Below are 11,716 nucleotides of genomic sequence, written 5' to 3' on the forward strand. Positions count from 1 at the left end.
AGTATCCTTAAATTGCTTTTTAGAATGTATTATTGTCTACAGGAAAGATGGTGTTCTTTAGAAGAAGAAGAATGTTAGTTTAGGGCACACTGACTAGACAAAATTCAAATATTGTTTGCCTGCAGAGTATTTCCCAACTCTAATATGCCAGTGTATATTTCAAATTTCTATGGAAAATATTTTTATTAATTTTCAAACTTATTTAACTGAAGTATATTTTTCAGAAACATAAAGGACGAGATTTAGGACATTATGTTTGGTATTATCTGTAGGAGATAGGTAGATAGAAAGATGATGGGTAGGTTAGATATCCTTTTTTAAGTTACACAAAAATATTCATGAAAACATGTGTGCAAGATACAATAATAAATTTTATAGTTAAGCCCTTTTGCCCATTTACATAAAGCTACTAATATCAGCTGATGGATATTAATTCATACTGCTGCTATGCATTTACATATGTGCATGTACAAAATAGTTTTATGTTAGTTGTTTTAACATAACTGGTATACTGTATGGATGCTTTGGTGATTGACTTGTTTTGCAATTAATAATATGTTAATTAATATATTTATATCACCACTGTATATCAACTATTTTTATTATTATATCTTATTTATACAGTGTATATCTCAATTTACTTAGCAACATACAAATTTTTGATAATTTGATTATATTTCATGTTTTTCCTTTGCACACAAACTGTAATATACAGAGTGGGGCAAAAATAAGTTACCAGTTGTTCATATGGAAAATAATACAATAATTAATGAATAATAATTCAAGGATAAACTCTGCATTTTACGTACTCACAACTATTTACTCCACCCTTGTATACACTTGTCCAGTGCTAATGTTAAGCACAGGTACCTATAGGAGTTGGGTAGTTCATTACTAGCTTTTGCTGTGATCAAAAGTTCTCTGAAATATGTTTTAAATATTTTAACATAATGAAAGTTTATTCTTCAAAAATAATACAGTGACGTCATTCCAAACATCACTGCATAAATAAATAATTTTCTCACACCCTATTAAGTCCTAGATATTGTGTACTTTTCCCCTTAACTTTTCTCATGCTGATAAATATATAATTATATAGCATTCAGTTCATGTTTATTATTAATTTACTTTGGAGAGATCTCAGATTCAGAGTTGAATTAGTAAGCTCTTTGGTCCATAGTACATCATAGATCTATGTAAGGCCCCCCCCCCTTTTTCACTTCACACCATCATTCCTACTCTGCTTCTACCTACAGTCTCCCCTCAAAAAATGTGTTTTAATATGTCTTTTGACTTGTAAATATTTCTGAAAAACATTGGTTGCTGCTTTTTTATATGTAAGTGCTTTAATTTATAAGTTAGTATATTACAGACACATCTTCTTTCTAATTTGTATACTGTGTAAAGTTTTAAGTAAATCGGTCATTGCTGCCATATGTACACCTCATCACCTGTTTCTGCTGCCGTGTGTGCGGGCTCAAGCAGCCATGCTTCACTCACCCGTTAGCCACCTAGGCTGCCTCCTGGGCTGTCGGTTCACAAACACAGTGTGATGAACAGCCTCGTGCCGGGTCATATCCCCTTGTGGACCTGCTTAAATAAGCTTCCCAGAGGTGTATTCACGGGCGCGGAATTGCTGTCTTACAGTAGTGTATACACATAATTAATTTTGCTAAACACTGCCAAATTGCTCTCCAGAAAGCCATAATAGTTTACGCTGCAGTAGCAATTCTCAAAGATTCTTATTTTCCCACTCATCCTTATTTTCCCAATGATTCTAATCGTTGTTAGTACACTTTTTATCTGACACTTAAATGTTTTGCTTATCTGATAAGTGGAACATAGCTTATTGTTTTGATATGACTTTCCAGAATTATCAGTAAATATGAGCATCTCTTTATCACTAGTTAGCCATTTGGATTTCTCCTGTAGAATGACTATCTAAAGCCTTTATAATTTTTTAAAACTGGGTTTACATTTGATTACTAGTTGCTAAGCAGCAATTTCTTATAGCCTATATAATATTCTTTTATAAGTCTTACGTATTTAATTATATTTTTAATCTGTCACTTATTTTTAAATGGTGTCTTTCAATGAAACTTAAAAAGTAGTTCAATTTTGAAAAAACCTATCACTTTTCAATGTTGTATATTATATATTTAAGTTTTTAATAACCTTTACTATCTTAAGTGACAAAAATATTCTTCTACATGCCTTTCTTGTATTATTCAATATAGAATATTTCTCATTTTTATTTTTAATTATTTTAATTTAGGTAACATATGAAGCATCATGCTTTTTTCCCATAGAGTAAGCTGGTTTTCCTCATTTCGTGTACCAACTCACTTGTATTCATAGATTTATGGTGTGCTTCTATCATAGACCCGCATTACTAACATGCGTGGGTCTTTCTGAGCTCACTGTTCTCTTCTATCGTTTAAGCACTTTTTGTTCCTTCACTAATACTCTAGTTTTAGTTGTCCTGGCTTTTGTGTCCTTGCTATTAGTATAATCTGTTGAATAAATACTGGGAAAAATAATCTAGGTTTTTTTTTTTTTTATATTGGATGCTAAAACTGAAGAAAAATGGTCAGTTCAATGTGTGGCGAGTCTCACTAATAACCATTACTTTAGCAATCTTAAAATTCAGCAGTTTATAAAAGAATAAAATACTTCATGATCAAGCTGTGCTTATTTTAGAAATGGCAAGGCTTTTTTTCACATAAAATATGCTACTGTAATTTCTAGATAAATTGTTTAAGTAGAAGCATAAAGCTTAACCTCAAGAGCAGAAGACGCCAGGCAGAAGATGTCGATTCCCAACACCCCCCACTGTCCCTGGCTTCTCTGCCTCCGTCCGCCTTGCTCTTCCTGCAGCCCTTCTCCTCAGCTCTGCCAGCTTCAGGCCCTGGAATACTTTTCTAACTATAGTACATCCCTTAGTAATGGCACTCAGTGTCATAGTTTCAAATGTCTTTATATGCCCAAGACTCCCAAATGAGTATCTGCATTCAGGACCACTGCACTGAACTCTACACTCATCAATCCAGCTGTTGATATAACATTTCCATTAGGATATACAATAGTTATTTCAAATTTAACTTAAACCAAATCTCTGATATTCAGTCTACCAACTCCTGCACTTTTATAAGCTTTTCCCATCATCTTCCTTCCAAACTTTATCTCTTAGGGAAAAGGCACACAGTTGGAATTGGTAAGTATTATGGTTATTGCGTGTTCATTTTAATGAAAAATTGCCACACTGTGTTTCGGAACTACTTTACATTCCCACCACCAACATATAAGGAATCCACTTTGTTCATGCTCACATCAATATTTAGTATTGTCACTACGTTTTTTTTTAAATTTTCACCATTCTGATAGGTATGTATTAAAACCACATTAAAGTTTAAATTACATTTTCATGGTGGCTAATGTTTAAAATTTCATGTATCTGTTTGCTATATTTTTTTTATTGTTGTGCAATTGCAGTTGTCCCATTTCCCCCATTACTCTCCCCTGCTCTGCCCACTTCCACCTCCCATACTCAATCCTCCCGCCACCCAGGTGTCTTTGTCTTTGTCTTTGTCCACGGGTGCTTTACACATGTTCCTTTATGACCGTCCCCCCTTCTTTGTCCATTATCCCCTCCTCTCTTCCCTCTGGTTACTATCAATTTGTTCTTTATTATGTCATTTTCAATGAAATTATTTTCAATGAAATGTATTTTGTTTATTTTCAAATGAAATTGTTTGTATTCATACTGTCAAATCTTTAGAGTTTTTTTCTGTATTCTAGATTCTAGCCCTTTGTTGGATATGTGGTTTACAAATATTTCCTCCCAGTTTCTAGTTTGTATTTATATTATCTTTGCATAAAATTTTACAGAGAAAAAGTATTCAGTTGAGAAGTGGTACAATTTATCAATTTTTCTCTTGATGGATCATGCTTTTGATGTAACATCTAAGAACTTTTGGCCTAGACCTAGTTTCTAAAAATTTTCTCCTAGATTTTTCTAAAATGTATGTAGTTTTTCTCTTATAGTTAAGTCTATGATCCATCTTTAATTAATTTTATAGAAAGTGTGTAGAATTTAGGTTGAAAGATTTTTTATTTATTTTTTGCTTCTGTATATACAGTTAATTCAGCATTATTTATTTAAAAAAGATATTCTTCATTCATTGAGTTATTTTTTCACCTTCATCAAAAATCAGTTGAAGATATTTCTGTGGCTTTACTTCTGAACTTTCTGCTCTGTTTCATTGATTTAATGTGTCTGTTGCCCCACCAATACTACACTATCTTGATTACTGTAGCTACAAAGTTTGCCTTCATATCAGGTAGAATATTTTTTCTACTATATTCTTTGTTAGTATTGTTTTTTTTATCTTCTATGGCTTGTACCTTTCCATGTATGTTTTAAGAAAAAACTTATAAGAGCAACCATCCTTTTTTTGTTCCCAATAATAGTAGAGAAAACATTGTCTTTTATTAAGTATAATGTTAGCTGTAGGTGTTTTGTAGGTGTTCTTTATCAAGTTGAGCTAACTTCTCCCTATTCGTAACTCCTTTTTAAATTATAAATTAATTTTGGATGTTCTTACATACTTTTCTGCATCCATTAATACTGTCATATAATATTTTTTCTTAGATTCTTTATATGATAGTTTACATTGATTTTTTTGAATGTTGAATTTTGACTATTGCCTAATATCCCTGAAATAAATCCCACTTTGTTTGGGATACAGTTATTTTATCTCTTGCTGTATTCATCTTGCTAATGTTGTGTTGAGAATTTCTGTGTCTAAGTTCACCAGAGATGTTGGCCTGTGTTTTCCACTTCTATTATTTCTTTCCTGGTTTTGGTATCAGGAAAATAAAGGTCTCATAAAGTGAGTTGAGAAGCATTTCTTCTTCTTCTATTTTTTGGAAGCAATTGTGTAAAAATAGTTATAATTCTTTAAATATTTGGAAGAATTTTCTAATAAGACCAGCGTGGCCTAAAGACTTCTTTTTCAAATGTTTTTTGTTGTTTTTGTTAGCATTCTTTCTTTTTTTTTTTACAAATTTAAGTTATTTAATGATTATAGGGACTATTCAGATTATCAGCTTCATTTTTATTCAGTGTAATAGCTTGTGATTTTTTAGGAAGTCACCAAATGTATTATAAAGTTGTTTGTAGTGTTTCTTACTATATTTTTAATGAATCCATTATCTGTATCTTCTATTTTATTCCCGATATTGGTGATTTTGTCTTCCATATTTTTATTTTTACCAACCTCACTAGAGACTTATCAACTTTATTATTTTTGAAGAACCTAGTTTTTGTTTTATTGATATTCTCTATTGTCTCCTGTTTGTACTACCTTTAATTTCTACTCCTACATTTATATTACTTATGTCCTTTCTTCAGCCTCTTTTTTTTTTAACTGCCTTATGGCAAGAACTGAGACTTTCCTTTTTTTACTGTAAATGTTTAGTGTTATACATTTTCCTCTCAGCCCTGATTGGCTGCATCTCATATACTTCAATATATTATATTTTAAATTTAATTCAGTTATATGTACTTTTTTAATCCTCTGGGATTTCTTATTTGATTCATAGATTATTTCGAAGAGTGTTGTTGCTTCCATGTGCTGTGAAACTTTTCTGCTGTCTTTCTGACATTGTTTCTAGATTAAGTATTTACTGTCAGAGAATATACTGTGTACTGTTTTAACCTTTTAAAATTGTTGAGATCTGTCTTCTGGGATGTTCTGAGCCATTATTTCTTTAAACACTTTTCCAGTCCTACTCTCTTTCTCCTCTGCATCTGGGACTCTAATAACAAAAATGTTAGATGTTCTATTATTGTTTCACGGGTCCCTGAGATTGTTTATTTTTTCTCAATAGTTTTATTTTTCTTGTGAACAATAGATGAATTCTATTGAAATGCCCTCAAGATTACTGATTTGATCTTCTGCCATCTCCACTATCAAGCCCATCCAATGATTTTTTTTAAATTCCTATTATTACATTTTTCAGTTTTATAATTTCCAACTTGTTCTTTAACTTCTATTTATTTGCTGAGATTTTCTATTTTGCCATTAGTGTTAAGAGAATTTGTAATTGACTGTTGACTTTTTATGAGTGCTGCTTTAAAATTTTTGTTGTGTTTCCAATGTGAGATTCATCTCAGTGTTGACTTCAGTTCATTATCTTTGTTCTTGATTCTTGGCCTAATAGGTGTTTTTTTTATTCTATCTTGAACATTTTTGTTATGTTAAATAACTCTGTGACTTATTTAAATATTTTATTTTGGTAGGCAAACACGCTGTTGAAGATTTGCAGTTTGATCTTGGCCTACTTTTATGAGCTGTGGATCTATGAAACTAACTTTCAGCTCTTTGAGGTGTTATTTCAGTCTGCTTAATTTATCTGGTGCCATCCGGGGTTCCCACTGGTCCCGGATGGTGCAGCTTACATGGTGGAAGGCTTTCCCTCAATGTAGGATGCCAGATGTCTCTCAGTGGTTAAGGGGTTTGGTAGGATCCTTCTACCTAGGCTATTCAGGCTTCCCAATTGTCTCTTGAGATTCCCAGGCCAATACTGACGACAAAGTTTCCAGAATGTCTAGACTGAATTCTTGAACTGAATCACTTGCTGAGACTAGGTCACTTTTAGTTATTTTTACCTGCCCACTTCATCTGTTCTAGGCAATAAAGGAGCCTTGCAATCCTGTGGAGACAAAAAAAAATTCTCTGGATCAGACAGCTGTGATTTTATTCTTTTTCCTGTTCCTCCTTCCTGTCCTGCTATCTGCCCAGAGGAGAGAGTATCCAAGTTATAGAAGCAAAGAGGCTTCACAAACCAAGTCACATGTTTCACCTCCGTCTCATTTCAGGTTCTGCCAATTAACTGTAGTATATCTCCATGGAAAAGGGAAGTCTCAGACTTGGTGGGGAAGGAGAGTGTTCTCTCAGTGGATTCTCCTTGCCGTGGGGTTTGGCTTACCCGATGTCAGCAGATACTCAGGTTCTATGCTTGAAGGAATGAATGTAGCTCGGCCTCTTTCTTTGATGAGGACATAGGTTAGGAATCACATGGTCTTGCTCATCATCTTCTGTTCTGTGGAAGGAAACAAGACACAGGAAGACACTGTCTACTTTGTTGTTACTCCAATCTTGAAGTCCCAAACCAGCTCTCTTGCTTCTTACAGCCTTTCAAAATTTGTATTTGGTTGTCTCTTGTACCATTTCCTAGGTGTATAGCTGTGTTTGGGGGAGATGCAGGAAAAAATTGGTTTACACCATTTTGTCTGGATCACAATTCCTGAATCAAGTGTTTCTTTTTAATTTTAATATTGGCTGTATTATTCATCTGCTCAAAATTTTCCAATGATTTTGCATATCATTCAGAGGAAAGATAAAATATTTACAGTGGCCCTTTAATTAATTTCTTCCGATGTTCATCTGCTTTACTCCACTCCTCCCACAATTGCCTCCCTGCTTTTCTTTAAGCTTGCTAAATAAGCTCACCGGTCAGTGCTTTGATATTTGCTGTTACTTCTCTGCTTTCCATCATCCACGTGAATAATTCATTATTTTTCTTTTCCGTTCTTTGTCCCACTGTCACCCAGCCAAAGGACCTCTCAAATCATTAGCTTTCCTTCATAATATTTATCACCACTTGACCTCTTATAATATATTCATTCATTCCCCCTGCCTTTTCTTTTTTTACCCATTTCTTTGCTGTATGGAATGAAGAATATATTGTTCATTGTGTCTCACCCAGTTCTTCACCTAATGCCCGGCATATACTAGGTGCACACAATAATAATTATTAAATTTATTATTATACTTATTAAAACCCAAACCTACAAATTTCATAAGTTTTCAACTATCTATCTTGCCTGTATTACTTACCTTGCTTACACCACCTTCTTAGTGATATTCTGTAAAAACTTTGTTATGAAAAATAAAAACATAAAAATATATCTGTGCAGGTGCATATGGTGTGTGTATATAATTTTAAAGTTATTACTTATTAATTTATTTATGTTTTACACTTTCCTGATTTTTAAACTGATATACTTCTTTAATAATGTCTAAAAAGGTATTTATATGGTAAAACTGCAAATTCAAGAACTATACTCGTTACCTTCACATTTAAATAAAAAATATAAATACTGAGGTGTGAAGCTGTTGCCCTCTCATAATTTTTAAAATATTACTTAACTATCTTTCTTCTTGAAGTTTTGACATTGAGAAGTCTGAAGACTCTGCTTCTGTTGTTAATTTTACAAAATATATTACTTTGTCATCAGAGAATGTAAGCTATAAAATTAAAGGCATTTTGAATTTATTGCTATTTTTTTCTTTTGGGCCAAAGTTGCTGTACAAAACTATATCTGTCACATTTTTTTTAGTTTATTGTCTAGTTATTGGTTATAAAGTTTACACTACCAATTATGATATTTAAAGATATATCTTTCTGTTTTAATTATAGATTTTATTTTTATAAATATTTTAATTTGTCAGTAACAGTTGACACATAATATTTTATTAATTTCAGGTATAACTTGGTTATCAGACATTGTATAACTTACCAAGTGATCATCCTGACAAATCTTGTGACCATTTGACACCATGCATACTTATTACAATATTATTGAAGAAGGTACATCCTCTGCTGTACTTTACATCCCCATGACTATTCTGTAACTGCCAATTTGTACTTAATCGCTTCACCTTTTTAACCCACCCTCCTAATCTCCTTCATTTCTGGGAAACTTCTAAATGTTCTCTATATCTATGAGACTGTTTCTGGCCTGCTTCTTCATTTATTTTGTTTTTCAGATTCAATTGTTGATATATATTTGTTGCAATTTTGTCACTGATATTTGTATCTTTTCTTTTTTTCCATCTTAAATAAGACCTTGTAATATTTCATATCATACTGGTTTCATGGTGATGAACTCCTTTAGCTTTTTTGTCTCTGGGAAGCTCTTTATGTGTCTGTCAATTCTAAATGGTATTTCTTGCCCATCCCTTCTGGTTTGAAAAGTTTTTGTTGAGAAATCAGCTTACAGTTTTATTGGAGTTTCCTTGTAAGTAACCAACTGCATTTCTCTTGCTGCTTTTGAGATTCTCTCTTTATCTTTGACCTTTGGTGTTTTAATTAAGATGTGTCTTGTCATGGGCTTCTTCGAGTTCATCTTGTGCTTCCTGAACTTGTTTGTCAATTTCCTTTACCAGGTTAGAGAAGATTTCTGACGTTGTTGTTTTTTTTCAAATAAGTTTTCAATTTCTTGCTCTTTCTCTTCTTCATGGAGCACCCCCATTATGCAAAGGTTGGTATGCCTAGAGTTGCCACACGGGTTTCTTGTACTATCCTTAATTTTGGGGATTTCTTTTTTTTGCTGTTCTAATTGGGTGTTTTTGCTTTCTTATATTGCAAATCACTCATCTGATTTTCTGCTTCATTTATTTCAGGGGTGTCCAAACTTTTGGAGTCTCTGGGAGAAGAGTTGTCTTGGGCCACACATTAAATACACTGTTATATGTAATCATACAAAAAAATCACATGTTTTCAGTAAATGTATGATTTTCTGTTGGGCCACATTTATAGCTATCCTGGACCCCATGTGGCCTGTAGGACGCAGATTGGACAGTCCTGATCTACCCTATAGTTGATTCCCTATAAATTATTCTTTATTTCAGTTAGTGTATCATTTATTTCTGACTGGTTCTTTTATATAGTTTCCATGTAGTTTTTAGGCCAGTGAAGTTCTCCCTAAGTTCATCTACTCTTCTAAGTTCACTGAGCATTCTTATAGCCAGTGTTTTAAACACTTCATCTAGTAGATTGGTTGTCTCAATTTTGTTTAGTTCATTTTCTGAAGTTTTATTCTGTTCTCTCCTGTGGGACATGTTGTTTTGTCTCCTCACTTTGGTAGCCTGCCCATGTTTGTTTCTATGTATTAAGTAGAGCTTCTTGTCTACTGGGCTTGGTAGAGTAGCTTAATGTAGTAGGATTCAGTGGCACAGCCTTCTAATTCACCTGAGCTGAGCACTCTAGGTATGCCTCTCCCGACCCTCAGGTAGTCTTTCCACACTTTTCTATTGTAGTTGATTCTTGATTGCTATTGATAAGTCAATGGGAGTGATTTACTCCCAGTCCAATCAGCTGCAAGGCATTCTGTGACCACTGTGGAGGATTAGCTGTGCAGGAACCCACCTTATGGATCAGGACTTACTTCAGCAAGGCTTGAGTACCTGCTTAGTTCTCCTGGAGTGTGTCACGTGTAGATGTAGTTGGGTGGTGTTTCAACATGGTCTGAAGCTACCCACTGGGTCCACTGGCTCTGGGGCTTCCTGGTAGGTACAGGCCAAAGTCAATCACCTTTTGTGTTCTTCCCAGGGTCATTGGTATGAGCTGTAAAGTCATCTGCAAATGATGGCTACTTGTCCTAGACTTAGAAATGCCCAGGAAAGGCCAAGTTGTGAAACATGTTCAGCTGTCCCTAGTAGCAGGCATAGGACAACTTAGCAAGAGATATAGTGCATGCAAAGGCCAGGTGCTGCTTGTTTGAGTGATTTTAGGAAAGTCTGAAGCATGTACCAAGGCAAGCCATTCTTGTGGAAAAGCCACTGGAAACATTTTGGGTAAGACTGCTAATTGGGTGGGGTAGGGATATCAGCGAATCTTCGGGTGAGGCAAAGGGTGTGAGATTTTTGTTTGTTTGTTTGTTTGATTGATTTTAAGATTTAATTTATTTTTAGAGAAAGGTTGAGAGAAGGAAAGAGAGAGGAAGAGAAACACATACATGAGACATAAACATTGAGTGGCTGCCTCCTGCACAAGCCCTAACCCAGAACCAAACCCGCAACCCAGGGATGTGCCCCAACAAAGAGTCTAACTGACATCCCTTCACCCTACAGGATGACACCCAACCAACTCCGCCATATTGGCCAAGACAAACCAGGTTGATGGAGACTTGAATATGGCACCTGCCTGCTGGCTCTGTGGGGGAAGGGTCCAGGAAATGAATCATGATCTCTGTTAGCTCTTCTGTCTGGGAGAAAGCTATCCCTCCAACTCTCACCTTAATGCTAGATAATTTAGTTCCTCCCTGTATGTCCCTGTGTCATTCAAGCACTGCTCCAGTGCTAGGGCTCAGAGAAAGTGACCCTGAGTAAGCCCGTGCCCAAGCCCTTGAAGAGGAACTGCCTGGGACCCCAGAAGCTCTCTGTCTCACTCAACCACAATCTCTACTGAGTTTTTAGAGTTGGAAGTGATGGGGACTTCTTCTGGAACTGGAAACCTGGGCCAGAGGATTTGATGCGGTTTTGGGACTCCTCACTCCTCAGAGGGCAACTTTGCAGCTGAGATATTTCCCCTGAGTTTTACCTGCCACACCTTTGTGTGGGACTAACTTCTTCTGCATCTCTGCCCCTTCTACCAGTATGGATGTGGTTTCTTCTTATATCCTTAGTTGTAGGACTTCTGTTCTGCTATATTTAATGCAGTGTGAATGATGGTTGTTCTATAATTTAGTTGCAATTTTGATGTGGTTGTGGGAGGCTATGGATACTACATTTACCTAGGCCACCATCTTGAGAGAATGCTGTATAGATTTCATTTTTTAAAAAAAGGTGTCCAACCTGCTATTATAACATATCTCCTTACCACTTAAAGTTCTTTCAGTGAGTTTCTGAGTAAGTTTACATTTCTA

The sequence above is a fragment of the Sturnira hondurensis genome, unplaced genomic scaffold, assembly GCF_014824575.4.
Source record: "Sturnira hondurensis isolate 20B ecotype Veracruz unplaced genomic scaffold, ASM1482457v3 Scaffold0010428, whole genome shotgun sequence".
NCBI classification, from domain to species: Eukaryota; Metazoa; Chordata; class Mammalia; order Chiroptera; family Phyllostomidae; genus Sturnira; species Sturnira hondurensis.